Source organism: Rutidosis leptorrhynchoides, chromosome 8 (genome assembly GCF_046630445.1).
Source record: "Rutidosis leptorrhynchoides isolate AG116_Rl617_1_P2 chromosome 8, CSIRO_AGI_Rlap_v1, whole genome shotgun sequence".
Taxonomy (NCBI): domain Eukaryota; kingdom Viridiplantae; phylum Streptophyta; class Magnoliopsida; order Asterales; family Asteraceae; genus Rutidosis; species Rutidosis leptorrhynchoides.
This window is the reverse complement of record NC_092340.1, coordinates 20,616,247-20,622,092: the sequence shown is the minus strand read 5'-3', so window position 1 is coordinate 20,622,092 and position 5,846 is coordinate 20,616,247.

Sequence of the window (5,846 nt, the reverse complement as noted above, 5' to 3'; positions counted from 1 at the left end):
TTTTCTTCCGTAGATGAAGTGCGGTTGGTTCATCTTCTCGATTGAGGTATTTTCAAGAATCATGAAAGGTTTGAACGCAGATTAGAATCTTCAAGATACAAACGAGGTTTAAGATGAAATCAAGTGGCAAACTTGAAGAAATGTTTAGTTTCATATGTTATAATCAATATTTTAATTCATTTTAATTGTACAATGTTGGAAGTCTACAGTTAATAGTCCACAGTTAGCAATTCAATAATTCATATATAATTTAATATATAATATTTGAATTAATTAATACGTATTGTGACCCGTGTACATGTCTCAGACTCGATCACAACTCAAAGTATATATATTATTGTAGAATCAACCTCAACCCTGTATAGCTAACTCTATCATTACTGCATATAGAGTGTCTATGGTTATTCCAAATAATATATATAGATGCGTCGATATGATATGTCAAAACATTGTATACGTGTCCCGATATTTAAAATGCGTAAATAACAGTATTTAAATGACGATAAATAAAGTACGTAAAATAAATAACATAAATTAAATGACAATAAATAAAATTGAGAGAATTAAATTGCGATAAAATAAATTGCGATAAATAAAATGTAATCAGTTAGCTAGGAACAGTTAGCTGGAAACAGTTAGCGTGGATTCTTAACAAAATTTCTCATAGTTAATTTGCTTGTTTCTAACAAATTTTATTTTTGTCCAATGTTTTCTTCATTATGCCACTTGTTGGATTCTGATAGATCAAAATCCAAATATAAAATTGAATGAAAATGGTTATTTTGCGATGAACGAATACGTATATCGGTGGATGTAAGTAGGATAGTAAATGATTGTTAAATCAGATTGGAAGAATTTACAGTATAACATGTTAATATGAAAGTTAAATATTTCCTCGGGTATTACCTACCCGATAAAATATTTTCACCATTAACAGTTTGTACGAAAGAATTTTTAATTACAATCTTTATGAAAACGTATATATACATATATATTTTCTTCAGAGGTAATCATGGATTTAATGAGTTAATGTGATATTAAACTCTTTTGATTTACCGTTGGAACAAGAATATATAATCCCTAAAACATTAGAGATTACATAATCGCCATGAAGAACGAAGATAATTGATGTAGAACGATACGTAGAACGATGATTATACTTGAGGTACAGAATGAGATGTTGAGGCATGGATTGTTGATACTTGGGTTGTTGGTGGTACTGGTATTGCCTATGATGTTGTTGAAGCTGGTATGTTTTGCACCATATTTTTAAAATTGATTACTCGAGCGCGAAGCTCGTTGACTTCTTCCATTATTCCCGAATGATTGACGGTCGGAACGAGTGGATGAATAAGATTTAGAATTGTGGATAGAATATAATCGTGACGAGCTACTCTAGAAATGAGGCTAAAAATGGTGTTTCAGATAGGTTCACCAGTAAGTGTTTCAGGTTCTTCACCAAGAGGTGAATTCAGTTGGTGGAAGGTATCGCCTTCTTCGCGTCTCCGTTGATTAAGTAGACAAAGAACCCACCTCCAATTCATCCAGAATAAATGATGGCTGATTGGTTGATTCATTCCGGTGATGCTGCTTTCGGAGTTTAGGTGAGCATCCATGTCGGAATAGCTGTCGAATTCCGAAGAACTTGAACTAGTGGCGAGTTCCATTCTGTACGATTGAGTAAAGGGTTTTTCGATATGAAATGATTTTCGGAGATCGGATGATATTCTAATTACATAGAATACCTATACATAGTACAGAAGATTCCGTAGATTACGGAGGGAATTAAGGAAATGTGTCAGATAAAATCTACAGTAACAGATACACTAAGATATGGATTGGCAGATACACTAAGATATGAATTTGTTTATACACTATTCATGTAATCAATGTAGTAAGATGTGTCTAGACTAAGAGTGATAAGCAGTGATTCTTTAAGAATGATATGCATGTAATTTTCGACACGAAATGATAAGCAAAACTTTTGACATGCAGACACGGTCGAAGTCCAGACTCGTTAATGCATCCTAACGACTTATCAGTTAGACACACTATTGCAGACCTGGTTCGCTAAGACCACCGCTCTGATACCAACTGAAAGGACCTGTTCATATCGATTATAAATGATTCACAATAGTTGATTACATCGCGAGGTACTTGACCTCTATATGATACATTTTACAAACATTGCATTCATTTCTAAAAGACAAACTTTCATTACATTGAAAGTTGACGGCATGCATACCATTTCATAATATATCCAACTATAATTGACTTAATAATAATCTTGATGAGATCAACGACTCGAATGCAACGTCTTTTGAAATATGTCATGAATGACTCCAAGTAACATCTTTATAATGAAATGTCCCGTTCATATTGATTATAAATGTTCTATATTAATTGATTTCGTTGCGAGGTTTTGACCTCTATATGAGACGTTTTTCAAAGACTGCATTCATTTTTAAAACAACCATAACCTTTATTTTATCAATAAAGGTTTTAAAAACATTACGTAGATTATCAAATAATGATAATCTAAAATATACTGTTTACACACGACCATTACATAATGGTTTACAATAGAAATATATTACATCGACATATGTTTCTTGAATGCAGTTTTTACACAATATCATACAAACATGGACTCCAAATCTTGTCCTTATTTTAGTATGCAACAGCGGAAGCTCTTAATATTCACCTGAGAATAAACATGCTTTAAACGTCAACAAAAATGTTGGTGAGCTATAGGTTTAACCTATATATATCAAATCGTAACAATAGACCACAAGATTTCATATTTCAATACACATCCCATACATAGAGATAAAAATCATTCATATGGCGAACACCTGGTAACCGACATTAACAAGATGCATATATAAGAATATCCCCATCATTCCGGGACACCCTTCGGATATGATATAAATTTCGAAGTACTAAAGCATCTGGTACTTTGGATGGGGTTTGTTAGGCCCAATATATCTATCTTTAGGATTCGCGTCAATTAGGGTGTCTGTTCCCTAATTCTTAGATTACCAGACTTAATAAAAAGAGGCATATTCGATTTTGATAATTCAACCATAGAATGTAGTTTCACGTACTTGTGTCTATTTTGTAAATCATTTATAAAACCTGCATGTATTCTCATCCCAAAAATATTAGATTTTAAAAGTGGGACTATAACTCACTTTCACAGATATTTCCTTCTTCGGAAATAAGACTTGGCCACAGATCGATTCGCGAACCTATACAAATATGTACATATATATCAAAGTATGATCAAAATATAATTACAACCATTTTTATTATGTTTTAAAGATTTGAGTGTATTAAGTCAGCTTTCCTCGTTAGTAACCTACAACTAGTTGTTCACAGTTAGATGTACCAAAATAAATCGATATATATTATCTTGAACTAATCCACGACCCAGTGTATACACGTCTCAGGCTAGATCACAACTCAAAGTATATATATTTTTGGAATCAACCTCAACCCGGTATTGCTAACTCCAACATTACTGCATATAGAGTGTCTATGGTTGTTCCAAATAATATATACATGGGTCGATATGATATGTCAAAACATTTGCATACGTGTATATGGTATCCCAAGATTACATAATATATTAGAATATATGTATAATAAAATATAAGTTAGCTAGGATATGATTTGTATAGATTTGTTAAACATTTCCCGTAGCTAAAAAGATCAAAAATATCCAATCTTGTTTTACCCATAACTTCTTCATTTTAAATCCGTTTTGAGTAAATAAAATTGCTATGGTTTCATATTGAACTCTAATTTAAGAATCCAAAAAGAAAAAGTATAGGTTTATAGTCAGAAATTTAAGTTACATGTCAATTACTAAAGAGGTAGTCATTTCTGTCGAAAGAACGACATCTTGATGACCATTTTGAAAAACATACTTTCACTTTGAGTTTAACCAAGATTTTTGGATATAGTTTCATGTTCATATGAAAAATAATTTTCCCAGAAGAACAACTTTTAAATCAAAGTTTATCAAAGTTTTTAATTATCCAAACCAAAACAGCCCCCGGTTTCACTACGACGGCGTATATCCGATTTTATGGTGTTCATCGTGTTTCCAGGTTTTAAATCATTAAGTTAGCATATCATATAGATATAGAACATGTGTTTAGTTGATTTTAAAAGTCAAGTTAGAATGATTAACTTTATTTGCGAACAAGTTTAGAATTAACTAAACTATGTTCCAGTGATTACAAGTTTAAACCTTCGAATAAGATAGCTTTATATGTATGAATCGAATGATGTTATGAACATCATTACTACCTCAAGTTTTCTGGATAAAACTACTGGAAATTATAAAAATGGATCTAGCTTTAAAGGATCCTTGGATGGCTTGAAAGTTCTTGAAGCAGAATCATGACACGAAAACAGTTCAAGTAAGATTTTCACTCGAAATAAGATTGTTATAGTTGTAGAAATTGAATCAAAGTTTGAATATGAATATTACCTTGAATTAGAAAGATAACCTACTATAAATAACAAAGGTTCCTTGATCTTAAATGATTACTTGGAATGGATTAGAAAGCTTGGAAGTAAACTTGCAAACTTGGTAGTATTCTTGATTTTTATGAAACTATACTTATGAAATTTATGAAGAACACTTAGAACTTGAAGATGGAACTTGAGAGAGATAAAATAGATGAAGAAAATTGAAGAATTAAAGTGTTTGTAGGTGTTTTTGGTCGTTGTTATATGGATTAGATATAAATGATATGTAATTTTGTTTTCATGTAAATAAGTCATGAATGATTACTAATATTTTTGTAATTTTATGAGATATTTCATGCTAGTTGCCAAATGATGGTTCCCACATGTGTTAGGTGACTCACATGGGCTGCTAAGAGCTGATCATTGGAGTGTATATACCAATAGTACATACATCTAAAAGCTGTGTATTGAACGAGTACGAATACGGGTGCATACGAGTAGAATTGTTGATGAAACTGAATGAGGATGTAATTGTAAGCATTTTTGTTAAGTAGAAGTACTTTGATATGTGTCTTAAAGTCTTTCAAAATTTTAAGAATACATATCAAAACACAACATGTATATACATTCTAATGGAGTCGTTAAGTCTTCGTTAGTCGTTACATGTAAGTGTTGTTTTGAAACCTTTAAGTTAACGATCTCAATTAATGTTGTTAACCCAATGTTTATTATATCAAATTAGATGTTAAATTATTATATTATCATGATATTATGATGTATGAATATCTCTTAATATGATATATACATTAAAATATCGTTACAACGATAATCGTTACATATAAGTCTCGTTTCGTAATTCTTGAGTTAGTAGTCTTGTTTTTACATATGTAGTTCATTGTTAACACACTTAATGATATATTTAAATATCATTTTATCATGTTAAATATAGTGTATCAATATCTTAATATGATACATATGTATTTAGTAGACGTTATCATAACGATAATCGTTATATATATCATTTCGAGTTTCTTAACTTAGTAATCCCATTTCTTATGTATATCACACATTGTTAATATATTTAGTGAGATACTTACTCATCATAATCTTATGTCAACCATATATATATGTCCATATATACCACAACATGTAGTTTTTACAATTTTGTAACGTTCGTGAATCGCCGGTCAACTTGGGTGATCAATTGTCTATATGAAACTTATTTCATTTAATCAAGTCTTAACAAGTTTGATTGCTTAACACGTTGGAAACATTTAGTGATGTAAATATCAATCTCAATTAATATATATAAACATGGAAAAGTTCGGGTCACTATAGTACCTACCCGTTAAATAAATTTTGTC